This window comes from Lagopus muta, chromosome 1, assembly GCF_023343835.1.
Source record: "Lagopus muta isolate bLagMut1 chromosome 1, bLagMut1 primary, whole genome shotgun sequence".
Taxonomy (NCBI): Eukaryota; Metazoa; Chordata; class Aves; order Galliformes; family Phasianidae; genus Lagopus; species Lagopus muta.
Genome location: NC_064433.1, coordinates 5,880,464 through 5,906,709, shown reverse-complemented (window position 1 = coordinate 5,906,709; position 26,246 = coordinate 5,880,464). Strand labels below are relative to the sequence as shown.

Sequence of the window (26,246 nt, the reverse complement as noted above, 5' to 3'; positions counted from 1 at the left end):
TCAGTTCTGATGGTGGGGAGGAGAAGCCCCTGCCACATGTTATAAGAAAAAGGACATTAAAAATCCTAGAAATTTATACTATATGACACAGAACAGTATTACACAGACATGGCTATTGTGAGTTACTTTCCTGCACAGTTAAGGTGATGGCACATGTTACCATTTCTGCTGAAGAAAAGATGCTTACATTTAGGCCTGTGAAATAAGCAGTCATCAAAGTTAGAAGGAAATGTACTCAACTTCTATGACTACACTTTCATGAGTCTGCATTTCATGCACACTAAGCCAAATGTGAGCACATGGCATTTGAGGGATTTCACTTCTCTGGTTATGGGCTTTTATGTTCATTGAAAAGAAGCCTATAATGCTAGCGACAACTTTTTGTCAAGGGGTTCACTGCATTTATTTAGTTTTCCTCTTAAAATAAAGTATAAAACCTACCCTCCTGCTTATACTGTAGAATCTGGGAGTTTGGAGAATATTATTCTGTACATCTATTTCTAAATGCAGAGCATGCAAAGGTATCAGAAATCCCTTTAATGAGTTCTTACTTGCTTTTTGAGTAACACATATGCAGGGTTTTCAATAGTATTTTAATTATTTTATTATTATTCTTATTTTCTCTTATTTTTAGTACTTGTAAATACTCGTGGTTCATTGACAGAGTCTCATTACCCCTGGAGATTGTTTGTTCATCTGTTTGTCAGATTTAATTACTGGCGCACAACCACTGACATAAGAACATTCACACAAGAGCCTAACATTTTTCTCTTCTCCTGCACCTACGGTAGTAGGTAGCTTTGTTTCCTCTCTAGAAAATTACTCTTAATCAGCTCATCTCAACACATTTCATAACAAAGGAAAGGGCTTTTGCAGACACAAGTACTACACAAGAACCATCTCTAAAAATCTGCCTTCTGGATGAAGACCTAATCAACTCATGACCTGCTTGTTGGGCAGCAGAAAGCCCATGGCTGTACTGCACTCACCGATTACAAAACGTTCTGAGCGGCTGCATCACTAAAACAACAAAAAATCCAAATCCTGTAAAATGCAAAGCGACACTAGAGAAAGGAATCACAAACATCTTGGAAAGAAAAGCAGCATCCAATGGCTCTTCATCATTAGTCTCTGCCCTTAGTCCCCAAAGTACAAAGTTCGGTTACAGGACACGCTCTGTGCAGATCTCTACAGTTGGAAATACCATCTCTGGATGAAACACCTGCATCTACATATTCAAACAACCATGAAAGTGGAGGCTTGCTGCTTCACTATTTTTTTTTTTTTTTAATCCTGGGGAGAAAACCACAGGCTCACATTTCATCTAGCTGTCACACAGCTTAAGTCATTACTTGTAAAATATAAATCACAAAAATGAGAGCAAAATGTGTAAGGACTTGCATAATGCGCTTCAACCAGAGGAATGTGTTTAAGGCCCAAATTTCCACAGATGAAACTATAAATTTCAAGAACCTCGAGAAGCTATCCTCCTTCATAAGAACACAATAAAATATCACATTCTTCCCCCAAACATGATCTCAGCCAACACATCCCGTCAATCTTGAAGTGAACTGCTAAAGAATTAATGATATTTCATCAAGACAACATGCTTTTTAGCCAAAATTCTGTCTGTCTCTGAGGTATGAAGATCCATTTTTATCACTTGCTAACACATACTCAAGCTTAACATCAGAAAGCCAGCTACAGAATATCGCATGTTGACAGGGCAAAGTGAAACTTGCTAACATGAGACACAATACTTCATCTATCCATACCATATCTATATTATATACTTTATCTAACGTTTGTTGTGGAAATATGTCTCGAACTGAATAAAACCCAGCATCTCGTCCCTATTTTACAATCCCCATAAATGAGAATGGTCTCCCCGTATTGCTGCTTTAATGGCACTATTTAACAGCATTCAAGGGTGTAGAGTAGGACTCAAGAGGCAGAGAACCCTATTTGAATGTGTAATAAAGAAGCAGCTGAAGTTTTACCAGGTTTATTAAATTGTTTATGGCTATTTCAATAGTAGCTGTTAAATTAACCATGCTAAAAAAGAGAGCAAAGAATGGGTAATGCTGGTGATTATCACACTTCTAATATGAATCTAACAATAAACCTATGCTTTATTTTAAAAGCCCTGATTCTTGCAGTCATATTTATATGGACACTGTCTGCTTTCATTTTCATAGGAAATGCCTGTTGAATAAAGGCTTGGAGACATGAATTGTTAGGGTTCAGATATCAATAGGTAACTAAAAAGGACAACTATTTAAAAAAAACCCTCAATTTCTAAGCTTCTGGAAATCTTGTGAAGGCTCATTCATGAATTTCAGAGCTGCTACACTGACATCACCACTTCAAAGCTTTCTTTTCTGCCATAAATCCAGACGACAAAAATTAATTTCCTGCATCTTCTGAGTCATTTCATTTAACAACTTAGGAAGACAAACAGACCTTCCACTGCCCGCTGCAGAGCGCAAAACTGTTCTGATAAACAAAACAATTATCAGGGCATGCGGGAGGGACGGATTCAAAGAGCTGCCTTTACTAGGGTGTTAAAAACACAATCAAGCTAATGATGGAGTGGCCGTCTGCATTACCTGCTCTCGCTGGCCATGGGTGAAGATGAGAATTCAACACAATTGTCTGCAACTCGTCCAGCCCATCGATCCCTTTGGTGACAAGTGAAGGACGCGGAGCACACACTGTGCAATGGGTGAGGTAGAGAATGAATGGGAAGGGGATGTGTGGGGGGTATTCCGGATCTACTTTCTGACACATAGGCAATACAACCATGGATGAGCAAAGGCTCATTGCAGTAGTGCACACATGACCACTCTGTAAGAGTTCTTCAGGGCTCATTTGTTTTCTTAATAATTCAACCCTCATAGTTGTGTTTCTTCCCCAACAAAACGGTATAAACTGGAAACATTAAAAAAAAATCCTCATCCACAGCTAATTACTGATGCTGAAGATTAGCATTCTGTGGCACTTCAGCTTTAGTTACTTTTCTTAATTAATGTCATATTTGCAAAGATCTATAAAAACACTGTTTAGGTAAATGATGTGTGTTCATTAACTATTTAAACTCCACATCTTTTTTTTGCTTTGTTTTGTTTTAGTAAAGCCTTTGGAATGCCTCCTGCAATTCCTAGGAAGATTGTTTAAAGCTTCAAGGGATCTGTAGGTGCTTAACAAAAAGGCCAATATTTCATTCATGGTTAGGATGAAAGGTGCTGGTGTCAGCCATGGTAAGACATGAATATGTGCATGCATTTATAAATACTGCTATGCATGCAAGAATCACATTTTTCAAAGAAAAAAATGACATACAGTAACAACACCTAAGTTTCACCATGCAGTAACAACACCTAAGCTGCTCTTCTTAGGACTGTGTGGCTAAGACAGGCTTCCTCACTCTGGGTAGGCAGATAAAGCATTTCTGATATTTTTCCCTGTGCTGCAGAGCATGATTTTTAAACTGAAGACAACTTTTCTGGGTAAGCTGTGCAACACAGAGCAACGTATTTACTGGTATAAGCTTTTCTGATGTAAAGCTGAGGGATAAAGACACCACTGACATAAGATATACTTTGATGTAGCCACCTAATTGCAGTCCCAGAGTAGGCTTGTCTGATGCACTTTAAGCGTGTCTCTAAGGCAGAAAAATCACAGACAGCCCTCTGTATTTCTCCTGGTCCGCTCTGAACTTTCTCTTTTTGCTTGACAGTATTAACAACAGGTATCTCTATGGTCCCATCCAGGATAAGTTGTCATTAACTCTTTGCTTCCCTTTATATTTATGTATCAAAACCATCCTTTCTTGGCTCGGTTTGATTTAGCAATGTTGTTTTTACCACTGTCATAGTACACAATGCTGCTTAAATGGTTGCAAAGGAAGAGACTGTTCTGGGCATGAGGATGCATTAGCAGAGGGGCCAGACCTGATGATCTCCAGACATCCCTCCCAATCCTAGATTCTGCGATTCTCTGATTCTGTGATGAGGTGACACTATAATGGAAACATGATGTGAAGGAGGCTGGTATGGAAGGCTGTATTTGTTGTATTTGGGTAATGGAGCTGGAGTGTATCCCCAGGGCTGTGATGCAAATGTGTGCATAGTGGAGCGATGGGGCTTCCGAAGCTGTGCCCCCAACAGTTTATAACTTGTCTATACAACAGGTATCCTTTATGTTGCAGAAATGGAGAAGCTGCTGGGACAGAGAAGGGGAAAGAAAGAGGAAAGAAATAGAACTAGACAGATCCCTGAGTTTCCATCAGCTCCAGAATTTCTCCCCAGTTACAGTGGTGAATGACAAGTTTCCTACTGGTTGGCAGAAAATCAACTATTTTGAATATAAAATTCTAGGGTCAGATTCTCAGTCTAGTTAGAGCCTGGCTCCTAGAGCAAACAAATCTACTTATCCTCTTACAGTACCACCAAGGAGACCACAATATGATGATATAAATGCATAATCCACCTGCTAGAATTATATTTAACAATAGCTTCTAAAAGAAGTATCACCATAGAGCACTCTAGGAAGCTGCCCTGTGCCCTCAACTATCTTTGGCTCCAACTCACTGCAACTTGCTCTGTTCCTCTTAGGCTGCCTGGCTATGGGGTTGGCCTCCACCAAGCAGCTCCGACAGTGTGCTTGTGGTACCTGCAAGCTCATGAGCTACTTGCAGATCAGCAGAGAAGCATCTCCTCAGACTCCTGAGAGCTTAATCTGTGCTGGCCCTTGTGTCAGTAGGCATGCACCTGCTCTTCCAAACAGTTCAGCTCCAAACCAGTTATAAACCAATCAATGTGGGGAGATGACAGCCAATTTCCACTCTCATCCTTTAGCACCCTATGCTGCGACTGTCCACCAACTTTCGTCCCACAGAGTGTGCTGCTGCATGCAGTGTATGTTATAAAGTGAGTTCCATAGAGCTTGCAAAAAGCAACAGCAGTGACAACAATTCTGGCGAACAGAATTAATTGTATGCTTATTTGTAGGACTGGGTCCACACAGTATAAGCTGTAGCTAAAAATGAAAGAAAATTAGTGAAAATCTGAATTAAGAGAAACATGCATAATTAAGAACAAACAGGCTGTCATAATTTTCAACTTCTGGAATATGTGGAAAATGCTCTATAGAGAATGGGGCAATTGAGCACATCATTTACAATCTTAAATGCTTTTCTAAATAGAAACAAAGGGACAGCAATCACACTGAAATCCTTTGTAGAAGAAAGTAGAGCTTGTGTACTTGGTCCAAGGAAGCAAGCAACCCCATGCTGCCTGCTAATCAATGGAGAACCCAATGAGAAAAAAGATAACTACAGGAATAAGGGACAGATGCAATGAGTAGCTTGAAAGATCAAAAGCAGGTAAATTCCATTATTACTTTTGCAGAAATATCCAAGAATCATTACGCTGTTTTTATGTAATGTTATTTGACTCCAGGAATTCAAATGAAAATAATTAATAAATAAAAAGTATCCAATTAGTGCAGAAGCATGGGGTACATTCCTACAACTCCAGTTAAAATGTTGCAGTTCTTTCTGCAACCTCATATATCATTTGTATCTTGAATATATTAGCTTTGAGTCAGGCACAAAGAATCACATTATTATCCGTCACATTATAAAAGCAGACTGTGCAAACATGTTGGATCACTCTGGCTGATAAATACAAGATAGGCTGCAAAAATTCAAGTGCAGGACACAAAATAGTACAAGGAATCTCCATATAACATGCTTTTCTTGAACAGCATTTAATTACAGTGTCTGCTTCTTTTCATTTCCCTTCCTCCTCCCATGTCTTGTAGTCAAGCCCTTGGTGTCATGGAGGGATGCAGAGGCTACAGCAGGATGTAACGTGCTCAGGCCCATTCTAACCAAGCGCTGAGCACATTGAGGGACAGCCTCGTCACACCCGAGAGGCAAGGAGCACTCAGAAAGATGGTTCAGCCAAATGCCAGCACCATCCCAGCCGTGCAAATAACGAGCTGCATGTGATCGCATGCTCTGATCCTCTGCTTGTACTGGAAAAAGCAAACAACACATCTACAAATCAAAAATGGAAGCCTTTAAAAAAACAACAAAAATCACCCTCATGTTTCCTGCAGTCATCTCAACCATGTACCATCCAGACGCCCCCTTCTATGTTTGCTTTTTTCTTGAAAATCACTGAGTGGTCACTTTGAGGACTGCAAACACATTTATTTCTTAAAATGACTCATGGTGAGGGAGGGAAAAAGAGGAGGAAAGAAAAAAAGTTAGGCCAACTTCGTCTAAACTCTTTGCAAATGCATTTTCTTCTGCTTATTGGCTCTACTTCCAAAAGAGTCATCCTACTTCCTACATTACAGTAATACTCTCTTCTTGCTGTTAATATTGTGTTCACTGAAATGCTAATATTTTTCAGTTCAGTGTCAGAGAGAACTAAATCTACAGCAAGCTAATCTGCCATAAAGTCATGTTTTATACACATGACTACAAATTGAGTTTCACACTCCATGGAAAGCAATCTTCCATCTTTAAGGGTATCATGAGACACAGAATTAGATCTATTCTTCTGGCATTACTAAATCATAAGATGAAATATAATTTGACATGTAAATGATATTGTAAACCCAAGGCAATGAAGCACTGAGAATGTTTTTAGTACCATACTTACTTGTTTGCTTAATATTAAGAGTCTTTTTGAGAAAATTAGTCTCTATTTATAATGGAAACAGCATTACATAAACTTTTTTTTCCATAACACAGGTCTTAGCCTAGAGATTGAGAGACTGTATGCATTTATTTCTAAATTGGACATCTAGGTTGAAACACATGCTTCTCATCTCCCAAGCTCCCGCTATGTGAGCACTGGGAGTCTGTCACAACTAAAAGTTCTGTTTCAGACACTCAAAGCCACGTTTTTGAAACTGGATGGCATTTAGAACTGTTTTCACTAGTCAAGTTTCCAAACAACTTAAAAATAAACGGGTTCATTTGTTTTTTTAATTTACAATGGGAACAGATTTTGGTCACTTGATCTTGCAGAAACAAGCATAGGACTACTGACTCATGACATATTTCACAGGCTCATGGAGATATCTGCTCCAGTAAAAGCAAGTGCTGCCTGCTGACAATACTAGATGTTATCTTGGAAGATGGAAATGATCCCTCCAGCAAGGCCCTGCCACTTAACTGCCTGTATTTACAGTCCCACCGCAGCAAAGTCTGGGGGGAATAAAGAGGGGGAGAGGACGTGGATGATCAACTTCTCCTTGTAAACCTTTAACTCAAAATACCTTAACATAGTGCTGTCCTCTCTTTCTGCCATCAGTTAAAACCTTCCAACATTCATATTCCACCATTGACTAGCTCCATTCCTTACCAATCTAACTCAGTAATTCCAGTTTAAGCCAGAAGGGTTAATATTCCTTAACATCCCTCCAAATACCTCAAAGGAAAAAAAAATTTCTAATGTCTTTCCAAGTACATAATGCACAAAAACAAGAGTATCAGCATCAGATGTGTTGCTGTTCAAAGCAACACAAGTGTCCCTCTGGACTCATATTGCCCAAGGTTACTACAAACCCTCTTGGGTGTTTCTATTTACTTCTTTTTAACCCAGAGGTGCACATTCCATCAGGGCCAACTTCTCTGCTGTATTAGCTGTCTTTCATGTCCCCATTCTCTTCCACATCTCTAGGAGAAGCAGTCAGACTTGGAATGTGTCTACAAGGCAAAGGGGCACGGTCCCTTCTCCCAGCAGAGCAGGTTCCACACTTAAATGCTGAGCACCTCTGTGTGTAATGGGGATACTGTGTCAGTAATGCCTTGTAAGCCATTCTCCTGGCTGGTTGCACTTTAACTTCCCAATGCAGGACTTCCTCCAATTGCCTTCTAAAAAAGCACTACCTTGCAGTCTGCTGTGCTGGGTAATCACAGGAAAGGGACAGACCGATGCCACTCTTCAGTTTACCAAAGAGAAAAGGGAGAAGCAAACAAGATCACAAGGCTTAGAACCAAGATTTGCCAGAAAGAAAAAAAAAAAATGCTACAAAAAGGAAAACAAATATAAAAATGATGGCTAAACCATTTAAGGATATATCATATTTTCCACCTGGTTAAACTCTTTTTATTATTGGCTGACTAAAGCGTCAATCATCATCTGGAAACGTGCCTTTTTGCATTAACTCCCAAAGAAAGGAGTTACTACAAGGGCACATACTGATAACGGCTTTAATCTGGAAAAAGAGAGATTTAGATTACATGTTAAGCAGAAATTCTTCTAGGCAGTGAGGCACTGGCACAGCTACCCAGAGAAGCTGCGGATGCCCCATCCCTGGAGATGTCTGAGGCCTGGTGGGATGGGGCTTTATGCAAACTGATTTAGTGAGAGAGAGCCCTGCCCGTGGCAGGGGGTTAGGACCAGATGATCTTTAAGGTCTCCTCCATCCCAAACCAGTCTGTGGTGGGACCTAAACCAGTCAATAGGGTTGGACTAGACGATCTCCTTCCAGCCCCTACAATTCTTTTATTCTATTCTATGACTCTATTCTAAGAAACATACCTGCAGTTTGATAACTTCTCCAACACAATATAAGGACGCTCCTACTTTTGGAGATTATTCCAAGTCTAAACAAAAAATCAGCCAGGAACCTTTTTGGTTGCAAACTGAACTGTGAAACTTAAGCTGCTCTCCGGCATTGACTCCTTGATCCTTGGAGAAATCAGCCCACAAGCCAAGCAGGGCTGATGCCAATCACTGTAGGTACTTCATACATTTCCATTGATGGAATTGTATGTCATGGCATCCATATCAACACATACATTCTTTTACATGGAAAAGTAAAAGAAAAAATATTGCTAATTGAGACAGAGAAGCACCTTGTGGCAGACTACCACGTGGTGCAAACAGCTCTTTGATGTTTATATAATGTATTTCTTCAAGAATAAGCAAGCTCATTCTTTCATTAAGAGAAACACTTTGAACTTAAAATAATTCCTTTCATCAAAAGACTGTGGAACATTTTACAAAGACGGTGAAGTATTAATAGTATAGTTTTATGCAGCGAGAAACTGAGTCCAAGAGAGATTAAGGGAGTTACTTGAATTTGTCAGACAGCTAGAAATAGAGTTCAGTTATTCTGTTATTCCAAATCCATGCCTCAAACTACCAGACTATGCAGATATCAAAGAACATTTTCAAGCCAAAAGGCGTAGTTGTTCAACACTACCTGGAGTACTGTGTCCAGGTGTGGAGCCCTCAGTACAAGAAAGACATAGAGATTTTGGAAAGGGTCCAGAGGAGGGCGACTAAGATGATCAGGGGGCTGGAGCACCTCCCCTATGAGGACAGGCTGAGGGAGTTGGGCTTGTTCAGCCTGGAGAAGAGAAGGCTGCGGGGTGACCTCATTGCAGCCTATCAATACCTGAAGGGAACCTACACCCAGGAGGGGAGTAAACTCTTCAAAAGGGCTGACAACAGCAGGACTAGGGGAAATGGTTTTAAGTTGAAGGAGGGAAGATTTAGGTTGGATGTTAGGGGGAAGTTCTTTACTAGGAGAGTGGTTAGGCCCTGGAACGGGCTGCCCAGGGAGGTTGTGGATGCCCCGTCCTTGGACGTGTTTAAGGCCAGGTTAGACGGGGTCCTGGGCAACCTGATCTGAATGTGTATGTTTGGTGGCCCTGCTAGGCAGGGGGGTTGGAACTACATGATCCTTGGGGTCCCTTCCAACCCGGGTGATTCTGTGATTCTGTGTGATTCTGTGATTCTGTGACACTGAGTTCTTTGCAGAAGTCTGAAGACAAACGTGTCTGAACACAAATGTCTAAACAAGATCCTGAATACATCCAATCAAACTTAAAAGAAGTTGAAGAGACTCAATTTTTTTCTAAAATTTCTTAGGGTTAAAACTCATTCTTCGCCTCTGGGCAAGAATATATTTTGCCTGTGGATGTTATTAATGTATACGTATTTAGGAACAGAGACAGAGCACTGGAGTGCAGTGTTCTCTGTTAAATGTGTGTGATACTTTATAGGCAGGTCTTCCATTCACATGCAAAAGAATTAAAGAAGTAGAATTGAAAGCAGGTCTTGGAAAAGCAAGTGGATCCAAAACTCAAGTTGTTCTAAATCTGAAAGATGATGCATGCACTCTTTTCTATTAGATTTTAAAGAAAATATAACCTCAGGACTTGTTATAAGGAGTGGAATGAGGGCTGTGAACAAGAAGAGGAAACCCTCCCTAAAGCAGCTCAGCTGTTAGTCTTTTAAATTCTTTCTGCTCACACAGAACTGCTATTTTCGTGCCCCAGGTCACAGAACAAAATCTTGGGTTTTGAGAGCATGTGAACATGAGGGGACAGAAAAGGAGGCAAAATGGGGTTGCAGGCAAAGATGAGGGCAATCGCATCACATGCTTTATCCTGCATAAGAGAAAAACCTGTGAGTATGGCTTTACAGCTGCAAAACTTCAATCAGCAGAACTTACTCTTAAGCAAGTTCAGATCACTGTGATTATGAAGATATAAAAGTACTGGTCTTCTATGAAAGAAAGTTAATCTATTCCCTCCCACAACCTTGTTTATCCTCTTCCAATATCAACTGCATTCAAAACAGTATATTTTACACATTTTTAAGAGTTCAAATATCTCCTTTTTTTTTTTTCTCTTTGCACAATTAGCTTCAAGATAACCTCAGTATTTTGATCAGTGGGCTGAAGCACAGCCTGCAGTCCAGCACCCACTATGGGTATCAGAGCAGCTTTGCTACCTTACCGAAAGGATCACATACGTTCTTCCGAATGCAACATCTTTCACAGATGTATTAGGATTTGATAGCATATTTCAGGTGCAGTTGAGAATAACTGATAAACACATCAGATCAGAACCATGGTTTCCTCTGATGATTTTGGCACTTTTCAAAGGAAATTTCTGGGAAGACTACAATAAAAAGAGGGAATTAGTAGCATAAATTATGAATGCTAAGATGTCTGGGATTCAGGATGTTTCTCAGCTGCTTCTATTTTCTCCTGTCTATGTTCCTCACAGAGCATGCATGAAGGCTGCAGCTGCAGCCTCCTTTATCTCCCTGGCCAAAACTCTCAGGAAGAAAATCCCATCTACTTCAGGCTATAAATAAATAAATTTCTTGATTCAAATAGAGACATCATAACGCTGAGAAACACAGCAAAACAAAAACGCAATCAGAAAAGATGCCACCTTCTTTTCACAAGTCTCTATTCTACTTGCTTCAGTCCAGTTCATTTTTATTCATGCCCATCCCTTTTCAATAAATATTTGTCTTGCTTTTGTCAAGATTTATATTTAAAAAATGAAATTCTATTTGGGGTTTTACAGTACGGGAGGCTATTATATATACATTATCCTTATGTGCATGATTGGGGAGAATAGCTGATTTGTGAAGTTATCTATTATGGGGAATAATCAAGATTAATGAGCCCTATGGCACTTGCTGAATGCCTCCAGAGATTTATTACTCAGGTTGTTCGTTTTTCTTGTTATGTTGGTCCTGTCAAGAGTCCTATAACAAATGCAAACACGGACGTGTATTAATTGCAAATGCGGAACAAGGCTGCTGTGATGTTACTAAATACTTGCAACGCTGCTGTTCCTACAGCCGTGAGATTCCTTATCTGCCTGGTTTCTGATGAACTTTCTATTTTGGCATACATTGCAAGTTTTTTTCATGCCTAAAAAGATAAAGGGGGTGAGAGGGATTAAAGAGGAATGGGAATTCTGTGTCATCTTACTCTTAAGAATGAAAGTTATGGACAGAATGGCCTAAGAAATCCCTGGGCTTTTCAAGCAAGGCTGTGTAGTCAACTTCAGAAGACCTCATTTTATTATAGGTGCATTAGAAAACAAGACTTTTAAAACCTCCTGTTCCTGTGAAATGAGATAAGTTTCTTAGGAAACATCTGAGCTCTGTTTTGCTATCAGACCTGTCTGTGGATGCCATTACGACACACATCTGTCAGGATGATAGTTCTGCACTGGCTGACATTCCTGTTTATCCAGAGAGGCATTCACTGCCAAACTCCATGGTATCAACAGGAGGATCACTCTGACCCCTGAGCCTGTTAAGCTATGCAGTAGAAGTTCAGTGTACTCTCTCTCCTCTATTGTATCACTCCACCAACTTCTTCAAGCTGATTCCAATCAGGTATCACCACACTTAACAAATACCACTCATCCTAAATGCATACATTTAAATTATTTCAGAAATCCAAGAAAGGCTTTTGGGAAACAAACAAACAACACATGTAGCAATATTACCTTAAATATTCCCCGCACTGAATCTTGAGCTCAAGCAATGCAACACTGACCTAAATTAATGACAAAACAGTCTGTGGATGCCAACCAAATACACAGTGTGTGCATCCCTGTGTCATAGTCTGCAGCTTTACTCCTGAGGGAAGTGATCACTGTGCCAGCTTTCTTCATTACCACTGATGTGGACAGGCACCTTCGACATCTGAGCTTTCTCCTGCAGGATTTGCACAAGGGCCAGTTTCTAACCACAGACATTCACCAGTTTCTTCCACATGTGAGCTTCCAGTGTGAGCTTAGAGCAGAAGTTGTAGAGTTTTTGTGTTGACGCATTCATACATTAAAACACATTTCTACCTTCCAGGCAGATGTTTTTCTGATTCACTACGCTGGCATAAACGCAGAATGTGTGGGATGTTGCTAATAGCTCAGCTCTATTAATGTACAGGAGGGGATAATAATGGTAATAACATAGCAGCAAACAGTGATATCATCAAAGTAAATGGAGCTTTTCTCTCTCAAACAAGCATAGTATGTGAGGACCTGGAATGACCCACCAAATTCTTCGCAGGTGGGAAAGAAATTCAATAAAAGCTATTAGTTAAGACAAATTGGGTACAACTTCAGGTTCAGAAGTCACCGTGATAGAGTTCAACAAAATCTGGGAGAGCCAACAGAAAAAAAGAAATCCCTGAGCTCTTTCACCATACTTGCACTTATTTTTACACACATATTTTCTATGGGCTTCTGTGCAAGACAGGACACTAGCTTAGATGGGCATTCAGTCTGGTTCTGTTAAGTTGTTCATATCCTTTTACGTAGCTAGCCTTGAAGTTTAAATAGCTTTAAACAAGATTTAATCCTCTTTTTAAAGCCATATCCTAAATTATAAGAGATCACAGCTTGTCTAGTCAGCACTGCTCTTGAAACCCACTGTCTCTGACCATAAAAACTCAAGTTCCACACCCTCTGCCTATTCCCCACTTCTTACTTGAATGATTCTCCATATTCAGAAGGCAAACCCACTTTTTTTGGATGAGAAGCTGCTCTGTCTTTGCAAAGTCTTCAAGTATGTTTTTGAGGCACTGCAGTAGTATTGGCAATAGTAACAACCACCCCAAAATGATAAATGTAGCAGGTCCTTTGATTGGACTGAAAAGGATGTTTTTCATTAAATAACTATATGCACCTGCTTTCTCTCTGATGAGAAATCAAATATAGAAGTTTGTTTCATTTAGGTCTGCAGCTTGTGCTCAAGTAATTTACCATTCTTGGGGGAACAGAGTCGTGCAAGATTTAAAAATACAAATTAGAGATTCAATCCTGACTAGTAATCTGCTTTTATTTCTCTCAACATTATGGAAAATAATGCAAAAACCTGCAGATATGCAACAAAGAAACAACAGCACAGTTCAAAATGTTTTTTTCAGAAGTCAAGTCAAATAGATGTGTATTTATTGGCAGACTTTTTTTAAAAAAAACAAGAAAATGTGCTATTAAGCAGGTAGAGAACATGGAAGCAATTGTTTGCCTTTGGGTGTTACTCTGTTTTGCAATGAAATAAGTTTCTGTATACCTGCTAGTCAGACTGATAGGTGCTGTCTGAACAACAATTTCCCCATTTCTTAAGTGTTAACCATTTGTAGCAGTAATTCATATAACTTCAGGGAATAAGTTAATGTGAGACAGCTATTGGAGAGAAGATTCAGACATATGCAAAAACTGAGACAATCAGTTCTTATTTTTGTGTACGTTAGCAAGTTTGGGAATAACATATTATATTTGTTAAGGAAAACTGGAGCACAGCAAGTCTCCCTGCAACTGTTAGCAGACTGCCAAAGAATTACAGATGTCCAAAAGACCAAGGCAATATCACACAGTCACACAGGCAACACCAAAAGGGCAAGATGTCATGCAATGCCAGATACCCCAAGTCAAAGGCTACAAGGAGGGCAAGAATTCCTTCAATTCCCACATAACAGCAACAACTATAGCTGTTTTCTTTAAAACATCTTCTTTCAAACATTTTTTCAGAGATAATTCCAAACAAACCATCCTTGATAAAATGGTAAGGGAGTATCTGGCATGCAAAGAGCTGAGCTCTGAGTTCTCAAGAGTCTCCCATAGGCATCGTGAACGTTCCTGGGGGGAGCTTTCTCTTCTCCAGGCTGAAAAAGCCCAGGTCCCTCACATAGCCCAACACTGAGAAGACAACAACCAAAATTAACAAGTTAAACGTAAGTGTATTTTACTGTTAAAAGAAGGACATTTTATTGGGTAGAAGGAAAAACTTTTCCCTGTGAGGACAATCAATCACTGGAACAGGCTGTCCAGAAAGATTCCCCTCTTCATATTTGGAGGCTTTCAAGGGCTGCCTAGACCTAACCCTGAACAACCTGATCTGATCTTCCAGCTGACCCAGCTCCAAGCAGCATGCTGGACTCCTGAAAGACCTTCCAACCTGAGTTATCACCTGATCTCATTACTACTGGCTGCAGGAGCACTTAGTTATACTTTCCAAAGATGAGATCTGATAATGGAGAGCCTTAACATCACGATGGGAAGAAAATAAAATCTCAGAGCATATGTAAACAGTCAGTCAGGGTCAGCACAACCTTACCTGTTCTGCACAGCAGCAGCTTAGTCTCATGTTACAGATAGAGAGCATCAAGGTCTTTTGGTTCTGATAAATTATGAACCATCTAATAGTAAGCAAAGAGCAACTTCCACGCAGAGACACAATATCACTGAAATGTCTGATATCTCATTCAGAAATCTGTCCTGCTTTACTACAACTGGTGATTTACAACAATTAGGAACTGAGGTTTTTGCTTTCTGCATATGGCAACATACTGGATACAGAAATGAGTGATGGACAGTTTATAATGGCTGATGACCTAGACATCCTAAAAAAGCAGATACTTGACTTCTCTGCACCAGAATAAAAAAGGAATGTATAATTTACACCGAACTGCAAACTCAGCTCATATTTTAAATATATGGAAATTATTTCTGCATTTCACATAAGAGTTGGTATTACATATGCACTGTAAAGATCATAAAAACGAGGTAACGTGAATTTGAGAAGAAAGTTCCTGCACTAGAACTCTCCACCCTCTAAGAGAAGGGATGAAATGTGAATGTACAAAGTGTAAGTTTTCTGGAGGATCTGTAAGTGCCATTGAAGTCAGCCATTCACAGACCCCTTAGCTCTGCTTCTGTAAAGGAAATTACTGCAGACAGAGAAAGAAAAAACTACAGGAGTGAATGTTAAATGTAGTTAGGAACCACTTCCTGCCCTAACACAACTTGGAAGGCTGAGACCAAATTATAAACAACCTGGAAGAAAAAATACAATTTAGTAGCTGTTTGGCAGTTTAATCCCAAAGTTTTCTCCATATTTTCAGGACTATGGTCCTGAAAATGGACTATGATCAGACATCATGAGACAACTGATATAATAAATAATGTGCTTCAAAATCCAGAAACCCTCATTGAATACCTCAAAATTACAGCTAATCTCCAGGTATACAAGTCAACAGAGTTAAAAAAAAAAAACAAAAAAAAAAACAAAAACCAACAACTTCTTGGATTCCCTCAAAGAAATTTCCCAGAAATCTAATCACACAAATCTAATCCATCTATTTGACTATTTTAACGCTTTCTCTACAATTCATACCTGAAGGTGATACTACAGAGCTGGCAAGATTGACAAAGGAAAATGTAAAACACGTGGCACTAAACGTGTAGAAAGCCCACATTCATCAGAAGGGAGTTTTGTGTAACTCCAGAAGAAGACAAATAGCTGACATGAAGATTATTCATGTTATTTTCATGGGTTATTCAAACTGACTTCATGTCGTTCTAAGCTCTGGAGGCTGGAAAATTGTCATTTGTTATCATGTTTGAAGAACAACTGATGACCAGTTTGGCAGGCTGGCTAACTGCTGATGGCTTCTGACTGTTTGACAAAGCTTAATCAATACCTCTAAATATTTTTAACAGGCAACTGTAACAATAAAAGTGAGCAATTAGAACCAGAAAATGGTGAGCCAACAGATACAGAGGGAACAGACACAGAGCCCTGACTGCTTGCAAACAGTCACAACCTAAACAATGGCCCCCTTACCTTCACAATACGCATTGAAAAATGGGCATTTCCAAGACCAACTGGATGCTCCAAAAGAAATGTCTCTCATTTATTTCCATGGAAACTACAACAGATACAAAGAGCACAGTAACACTACCTGATAGATTGAAGTCTCAGTTACAAAACACTGCTTTTTAACATGGGCACCACCATTAGCTATGCATTTGTGCCAATGATGAACAAGAGCCTGCATGCTGCGCTTGTAAAAATCTGCACTGCTGGAGGTGACCGACTGCAGAAACACATCATCCACCACCTCACTGTGCTCACATCCACTGTTTTGCCTCCACAAATGTTCAGCAAGTGTAGAATGTCAATGGGTGCACTTTTTTCCCCTACAAATGAATTCAGTAGCACAACTTCGCCTTATTCTGTGTCAGATGCCATTCTGTTAGACTACCCCTGTGCCGCCATGTGTCACGTGGGAACAAAATGTAACACAATATTGGTGGGAAGGTTCAACCTGTACTGCCATGCCACCGACATCTGTCTCTGGGCCAACATCATGGGTCAACATAACCAAATAAGAGTCATTACTTAGCATCATAGAGTCATTAAGGTTGGAAAAGACCTCTAAGCCCACCTAGTCCAACCATCAACTCATCACCACCATGCTCCACTTCCCTTTCGGAACAGCCCTCATATTTCACTGCTTTCCAGAGATGCTTAAGAACAATACCTAAAAGCATTACTGCACAGATAAATATGGCTCATAAGAATCTAGTACTCCTTTTTTAAAAGACTTTTTGTTCCACTCTCATACCACACATATATTCATATCCAGGTATGTATTTGTGCTCTACTTTCATGCTGTATATTGCAGTTTTTAGAGCAAACACCATGCTGATCAGAATATGGCCTTCTCTTTTAACTTTGCCTTCTTTCTGCAGGCAGATTGAACACAGAAGTGTTATGGATTGTGAATCCTCTGTGAGCCCTCAGCTGTGTTTCACAAATGGGAAAATTAAGGCACTAAAGCTCAGGCTGGTTTCATTGAGCCCACAGTAAATGTCGCATTAGTAACCCAGCCACTTTTCCCTCCTTCTACCATAAAGAATGAGAAACAAGGGGACCAGATTGCCCTGTCAAGGATGCCTGCCTCTCCTCTGACATTTGCATGACTTTAGGGTAAACTTTTCAGTATCTCTGAGGCACAGAGGGCACAAACCCTATCTTCTGCCCTCAGTGTATACACAGATGCCTCTGTGGAGAGAGGTAGCATTGCCCAGACAGCTCTTTCACCCTCTGAAAATCTGACTCTGACCTTGCAGAATTTTCTCCACTGCCATACACTGAGACAAAAAAACTATTAAATCTGGAAATATACCCGTAAGAGGCAAAGTGCTAGGTCACCAGCAGATAAAGGAATAAAAGCAGGACTCAGCTGCCAGCCCTCTGTTTCAAATGCCAGATCATGTATTTTTTAAATCCTCTTTAGCTTCTATATTCATCTTCATGCCAAATGGTACCATCTGACTGACATTTTTGACCTTTTCTGTATAGGAAGCTATGCAGAGAGAAATGGTGGGGACAGTCATTTCAGTACACGCTGAGCTCCTAGTTTTTAAAATCATGGCAAGAAGTGAGATCCACTATGAAGGTGTTAAATAGTTAAACAAGAAAGAATGGAAAACTAATATCCATTGAAAATCAAGCCTTTTGTTTCACTTGTTGGAAGCAGAAATTTTCTTATCTAATCTTGCCCATTAGTTAAAGGCAGTAAACATAATTCTCAATTTTCTCAGCAAAATTTATGATCTCTGTCACACTGGGGACAATAGACATTTCTTCTTTCTTTCAGGTGGCTCGACAGGCAAAGAAAAGAAAAAATTCCTAGAAAATGTCTGCCATTACTGAAAGAGGAAAATTGTAAAAGTGCAGCAAAGTCTTCAAAGGGCAGCTGGAGATTCTGAGTGAGAGTTCTGAGCCTGGCACACACAGGTCAGTCGGCACTTCCAGAACCTGATGTGTGTTTTTCTGGGGAGATGAAATAACTGCACAAGAACACAGTGCCAGGCACTAGCTGAAACAGTTTCTCGAACGAAATGTTAGAGAAAGAGCTGGAAAATGTTTTGATCAAAGTTGTTTTCTCTACTTGCTATAGCACAGACAACGAGTGGAAATAACCCTGGCTATGCAGACATGCAGTAGTACAAAATTGGCTGGAAGCAGTAAATAAATTTGAGGGCTTGGGGTGCTTTCCTATCATTTTGGTGTGATTTTTTTTTTTTTTTTTCTTCTTAAGTAAAACACAACCTACACCCGGAGGCTGTGCTCAGCTTGAATGCAATTCAACTAAATTCAGTGGGGTGCTAATATTTCTTCCTTGTTTTAGGATTATGACAATATCCAGTAACAAAACCCCAAAACACACAGTCAATAATCTTCAGAGGACCCTAGGGGCATTTCCTTCATCCACTGGTAAACTGAGGCACAGATTTAAACTAATAACATAAAAAAGCTTTCCTAAAGCTTTGTATAACCTGCAGATAGAGCTGCAGTTAGGGCAATCAGGCAGCGCTCTGTCACTCATTATCCTGCAGGCTTCACATCACAGACAGCTTCCCAAAGAGTCACACTCGGAAAGATAAATTTTCACAGCTTTTATTCATTTTCAGGACTGGGGGTCCTTGTATACAGTGACCAAAGTAAAAGATTTCTAGCCTACCAGATGAGCAACCTGTGAAGTACTCATAAGTGGAATAACTTCAACGTGTATCTCTTGTTGCAGACCTGGGTCAGAGCATTTGTCCTGAGGTGAAGTGGAATAGGCACAAAGAGCTGGAGATGCTGGTCTCAGTTTTCAGTGCTACATGTGGCATGGTTATCACAGTCTTCCTACTCAGCCCATCCTTTAAATACAATCAGCTCAATTTATTCACTGCTCAGAACACTACAGACAAGGAATTCATTCCTTTTGTCTATGGTGCCCAACTCTATATGACCTAAATCCCTTGCTGGAGCCCTTTAGAGTTATCATAAAACAACAGCTTTAATCTGCCTTATCCAGTCCTTGTGAATGAAGCTTTAGAGGGTCTTTTTTTTTTTTTGGCCAGCTCTGCCAACTAGATACTTCATAAAGTGAAATAGAATTTCTGCTTCCTTCAGGGCACCTGCTTTCAATTACAGGAAACATACGGCACCTTCAGATTTTCAGCTTTCAACATCTGTGCTTTCCAGGTACAATTTGTTGCATTCAAATTACTGCTAAACCTCCAGAATGGTGTCTGGCTTTCCGGGGCATGCTTGAGAAACACTATAGATGGACCGAAAGTAATGGCATTTGCAATCGCTTTCTAATGACAGATTAATGACTGTTCTGAACAAATCCTTTAAGCTGTTCAGCAACCTCAGTCCACTCCTCTTGGAAGACCCATTCCACCCGAGCTCACTTAGAAATGTTATCCTTCCCATATAGCAGATGTACCTACTGACACTCCTATCTACCAAATACACTAGCTCACACCCTAAACACATTCTAAAAGGCACGCTATCACTAATTCCTTTAATAAGGAAAATTAACAGCCTATTACAAACTGCCAGACACAGTCATGCTGGGATGAGACAGTGACCACTACAGATTTGATTTCTTTTTCTGCCTCTGCAGAATTAATACATAAGTCTATATGGGGTGTCTTTTGCCCTCCCACCTTTTCACAGAATCATTAAGGTTGGAAAAGACCTCTAAAATGATCTAGTGCAATCATCAACCCATCACCACCATGCCCACTAACCTATGTCCCTCAGTGCCACACCTGCCCTTTTTTTGAACACTTCCAGGGATGGTGACTCCACCACTTCCCTAGGCAGCCTGTTCAGGACATCTAAGCATCCCCCAGCATTTCTACAGGCTGGCAATGAGTCATAGGACCTTGAATGCCCACTTCCTGGTCCACTGATTGCTGGAATCTCAGTTCAACCACAGTCCATCGTGCTCTTTATAGGTTACAAGTGCACAGCTAGCCCACTGGCTCCTTATTTCAGCCATCACCACATCTCAGCTGTTGTCTCCCAAAACATGATAAATAAAATGTAGCTTGCTGACTTGCTATACCTTAAGGAACGCAAATCCACAGATTCAAAGCTCTACCCACAAGATAGATAAGGAGAAGTAGCAGAGCGAAAGATGCACACTGTTGCTAAAGGGAAAAACAACAACAACAAAAAACAACAGGGGAGAATACTTTCTAACTAGACCTGCAAGAACTGATTTTTATTGATGAATAAGAGAAATGCAACAGCACAGGACTCACAGCAACACAGTCTAGAAGATCATTTCCAATCAGATATTACCAGGATCAAATTCAGTAGTTTTGCTAATAAAGTGATGGTAACAATAGTATGTAGGTGTTTACATTACTTATGTTTGTATTTTTTATTAAGTAATCACAATTTAGTTGTATTATTTCCAATAATACAAGGCAAGGACTATCCTTCTGCTTATTGTAAGGAAGGGGATTCAGCTCCAGTGGAATTTCACTGAACTAGCCTAACATGTCTGGAGGTCTGCTATGGAGGGATGTGTGCTGCATACTCACCCCTCTCTTGGTTGCATGGGCCTAACACTTCATGGGAGAGCAGTTCAGAATATAGTAGAAATCAATTACAATGCCTGGAGAAATCAAAGAGGAGCAGAATAAACTTAGAAGAGGAAACTGGGAAGCAACTGATATTGCTTACCTAACGTAAGGAAATTTCCCCAAATTAGTGCCATACCAGCCTCCCCAAGGCCTACAGTCTTATCCCTCAGAGCACGCCATTTTGTGCAAGCTCGTGTCACAATAATGAGCAGAATGTTATCAATCCACAGCATGGCAAATGTTAGTCTGGTTCACTCGAGCTCTGGACTTCTGTCTGCTACAGTTTTGTTTCGGAAGACTGAAGCAGTAAGATGGGAGTCAGACTCTTCTTTGCATTCTAAGCAGTCCGCATCTACATTTGGTTCAGGACTTCTTCTAATTTAATTATGTTTGCACTTGGATGTAAGTTAAGTCACAGCTTAACCATTAATGGTGTTCTGCTATGGCATCCACCACTCTGTATTTGACTTCGCTAAATGCCTAATGTTTTGCAGTGAGTTTTTGATAAGTGAGTGTTTGCAGATTTTCAAGACAGACTAATAACACCAAAGGAGGATCCAGGAATGTTTTAAGTAAACATTATGTGTATATTTTCTCAACAGTGCCTGCCGACCAGCACCTTCAGAGCTGCATAATCTCACCTAAACTACGTTTGCATTGTTTGCACTAACTGGCGTAGTCCACACTACTCTAAGCAAACAGTTATTTGATTACAATATTATGCAGAGCATAATTCCAGGACACACAGTCATGCAGCTCCAAAGAAGCAGCAGCTTCTATTTCTGTCCTGCAAAATTCTGCTTGCCATCATTAGATATTTCTTCATCAATCATAATGAAGACTGAGTAGATAAAGACTGCTACCTGAGCCAGGAACATTCTGGGATATTTTAAGAAACTCTTTGTTTTTCTCCCTCCACCTTCACTCTTTTCTATTGTTATTCCCTATTTTGTCCTGAAATTTACAAAAAGATGGATGCCTGGAAAGCAGGTCCAGCTGTAACTAATTTGAATGTGCAAGAACTTCAGAGCAGGCATCTTCTCTGACTGTGTCATGAGATGACAGAACATCAATACAGGGAAGATGGTCGAGCTTGGTGGTGAGCAGATGTTAGGCATCTTAACTTTTTCTAGTAATTTATTATATTGTCATCTTTTCGGCTGCCACCAGCAGATGGCTTAACAGTTTGGAGTGATAGCCAAATTGAAAAGAATTTAGTAGCGCCATTGACATCACATTATATGGATGAGAACTGATTAGGGCATTATCTTCTCATCTGAAATACAAGTATTGAATTCTAGTCTCAGCCATAGACTTCCTGTGGACACATCTCATTTGGGGTATAATAACACTATACAATCTAAACTAAGTCAGCTGCCTATATAGAACATACATGAAACAAATTTAAGCTAAGCTAGTTACTCATAACAGCTGTGAAAGCACAGGCTCTGAAACTCATCTGCTATAGACAAATCTCTAATCTCTTTGGCTCAGATTTATTAAATCTGTGTGTCCAGGATTTCCTATTTAGCCTGTGAAAAGAAATAATCAATTTAGATGGCAATTCAGACTTCAGGTGGACTAAAATGAAGGCAGCAATGTCTCTCCATTGACTACAGTGGCATCCTAGGGCAACTGTAGATAAATACCATCTATCTGCAAAGGAGGATAACAGCTTTTTCACAGCAATATCATGAAGACAAATGGAATACATATGGCTTAGAAGAATGGCAGCAATTACCTACCTCAGTTAGATCAACTTTCTTGTTTTCTGTTCAACCTGTCTACTACTGGTAAGGCAATATAAAATAGCTCTGTAAAGTGTTCCTTTTCTATTTCAGCAGTTCAAGGTGTCGATAAGATCCTAAGACCAAAAAGGACATTCTGTGTCACCAAGCTTGGTCCCTGGCCAAAAACGGGTAAACCCAAATAATGATCTCATTCATCAAGTTCAAGCCCTGTAGCCCAGTAAATACTGTATTGCCACTGCCAGAAATAGCCCCAGGCTTTGTGCTGAGCCTGCACAGCCTTGGGATCAGGCTTGTCTACACTTGTGCAGCCCAGCCTGGAGCTTTGCTTTAGCTGCAGCAGCAATTTTCCTAATGACCAGGTGGCTGGTGCCTAATTTATTTTACTTTTGCTTATCTTCACATATTCGTGTGGTTTCAGTGCAATTTTGATACAGACAGTAGTAACAAGTAGTTAGCCTGTGTAGGATGAAATATTTACAAAGCCATATAACCACACAGCACAGAGTAGCACAGATATAGTATAGCTGCCTCAGAAAGGTGACATGCAATGCAGCATAGAAGAGCTGAGGCATGGGATGGGATCAGATGGAGTATAGAGTGACGGCGATAAAAATTCACCCCCAAACAGCTGAACAAGCCCACGGTTTTAGGGATAAGAAAGAGAAAATACGTAAGGCAATGTTACACACCGCATTCAGGAGTAAGGCAGTGTTACAATCCAACAAAGAAAACAGCTGTAAAAGCATGTTAGAAAAAAAAAAAAACAACAGCCTAAGTAGAGCCCAGGCTGAGGAAGAAGAAAGCATCAACATCAGCATCATGCTTGTTATAGCACAGAGGAAGAAGCCCTGACATCAACACACCATTCCCAATGTGGGCCTCGGTGCCTCAGACCATGCTGTATCAGTTCCTGAGCTCCAAAATTAAAGCTACTGCCCACGGAGTGCAGATGAGCAAAACATGACAAAAAGAAGTGGAAACTCAGACGTGTATAAAATGTTTTTAAACCTATTATTATTACTACACGTGTAACACTATTCTTTCTTTTCAGAGGTAAATCTGGACTGATAATAATTCTTTGACTGAAATGTTAACATTTTAATTACGTTAACAGTAGGCTTTTGCTTTTAGACAGATAGCCTATTTCATCTGGCCTGTAAGAACACTGCATGTACCAAAGCTCAACATTAAAGCTAGCTACACCTCTTGCTTTCACTCCTCGCACAAGATAACCACTCCAAAAACTGACCTCCTTCAGAAAGATACATTGATTTTCAGCATAAATATAGCCATTTTGTACCCATCGCTGCCTTGTGCTCCTCTGTGTGCCTTCCTATGTCCCTGCACAGAGCTCACACTCCTGGTGGATATGGTAGAGCCCAATCAAGACAAAATCTTTTTAGCCTCATCGTGTGGGATAAACACTGCCCCCTCACCTCTTCTCACTGCAGAAATTCCAGCACAGAAATACAGATTATTCAATAAGTTTACAATTACCTTTTCCTTTAAGATAAGAAGTGCAGATATGACAATTTTATGCTAATTGCAAGCATTTGGGTTTGCTAGAGTAGTTTTTGAGTAGTAACAAAGCGAGATGTAATAATATAACAATTATGATAATATGTTAATAGTTTTAATTGAAGTAATTTCTGTAGACAATAAGAATTATACCCTAATGTGTTAATTAATCTGATTAGGAAATGTTGTGAAAATGAGTATGTAAAATGATATCAGAGGATCGCAGGAAAGGCATGTTTTACAGGGAGAGTGTTCCTCGGGGTAAGATTTATTGATGGTAGCTCACAAGGCTTCGGCAAGGTAAACAGCTGTTTTGGTTTTAGTTACAATGAACATTAACTCTACTTCCCCATTTCTGCTTAATTAAACCGCTGACTCTGCAGCCAATCAAGAGAAAACAGAAAATGGGCACTAATTGGGTTCTGTGCACTTTCGATCTCATCTTACATCAAGTGGTCTGGCTACACCACCAAAACTGCCTCAAAAACACGAGCTTCTCTCACACTTTCTTCTGCTAGCTTACCCAGTGGTTCCTTTGCTAGTCAAAGCTAGATTACATGTATTCAGCACAAGAAGACTGGGCCAAGCAAAAGCCCTGAAGGATGTACAAAGTGAAAATTTAAATTAAACCGATTTTTACTCTCATTCAGGTAACCACTTCATTATTTTTTGTTAACAGTTCAAAGCAAAGAACATTGAAAACAAAGAAAGAAACTCACAAAACACTCTCTCCAACACTCCTGAAGGAGGAACCAACAGCAAGTTCCTGTGCTTTTTGATTAGTTTTACCTTTTGCAAAACAGGATCAGAATGGCACTGGCACGAAGTTAAAAACCAAATGAAAGCACGCTGACGAGAAGGAAAGAAAATGGCACGCAATGTGCACAGTGGTAAGAAAACCACTGGAGACAATAGAGAAAACCTTAAATCTATGCTTACAGAGCTCTGTAAGAGCAAGCTGTCTCCTACACAAAATGTCCCCTCTTCCTCCTTGTGACATGCGCCGTCAGCTCCGGAGTGCCTTCATCTGAGGGGAACTGGGGACTCGTGCGACAGAGCACAGGCTTCTCCTAGCACACTTACAGGGCAAAAAAAAGAAAGAGGAACTTATGCCCTGGAGGACAAAAGATAATTTTGCATTATTCTGTAAATTAATCTTTAAGACAATACAATGAATAGGATAAAAAAAGGATTGAAATACCTTACAGTCCCTTGCGTCTGGAAGAGACAGCCGTGCTCTCTCTTGAACAGTCTTACTTTGTGAGCGTGCGCAGGAAGGTTTCTGTCAGACCTACAACCTTTATCTGAGCTTCCTTTGTGGTTATTAGCAATACCAAGAGCATCGCTTCACCATTACACTTCAACCATTTCCTTGCCGGTGAACTCACTTCCGCAGCGAGCTCTCCCTTTTGTAAACCTAATAGGCAAAAACTGGGTAAAATGCCCTGTAGATTTTACGACAATCAAAACCTTTAGTATAAATATGCACAGTAACTTGTGCTGTGGCAGCAGCCAATTGGGATAAACACACAAAGAGGTTCAACTACCAAAAGCACCATTTTGTGGCTCTCGGAAGGAAGTGGTAAATACTGGTAAATGCTCGATCTCTCCTCTTCATGGGAGGCTGCCTACCTAAGCCCTGAACCGAGAGCAGACCTTAAGTATAAATCACTTAATTGCTCATTTTATTTGATGCCCAAGTACTTCACGCTAATGAAGTTAAGCATTAAAAGATTACAATGTGACAAATTATACGCCCATCTCATAAAAGAAATATTACCGAAACAGACTCAGATCTGAAAGGCTCTCGATAACGTACAGTGTAAGTCTAATTTTAGATGATTCCTCAATCACTGGAGAGCTTGCAGTATACACAGCCAGCCCAGCTCAATCAACTGACTTTTATCTCTATGACTGCAGGTCACATTATCTCATGAATGAACTGTTATGTAGGT

At 40.1% G+C, this 26,246-nt stretch overlaps 1 protein-coding gene across 16 annotated transcripts in view; it reads right to left on the bottom strand.

The window, feature by feature from the left end:
• The window catches only part of CELF2 (CUGBP Elav-like family member 2), a 564,102-nt gene that overhangs the window by 175,844 nt on the left and 362,012 nt on the right, over window positions 1-26,246 (bottom strand). Inside the window, exon 1 of one of the 16 annotated variants that reach the window (XM_048952254.1) lies at window positions 25,493-25,598. The exons of 14 other annotated variants lie outside the window; for them this stretch is intronic. The gene's annotated coding sequence lies outside the window, so the exon portion shown is untranslated. Of the gene's footprint in view, window positions 1-16,421; window positions 17,298-25,492; window positions 25,599-26,246 lie in introns of those variants that run through there. One more of the 16 variants, XM_048952234.1, reaches the window with a different exon arrangement.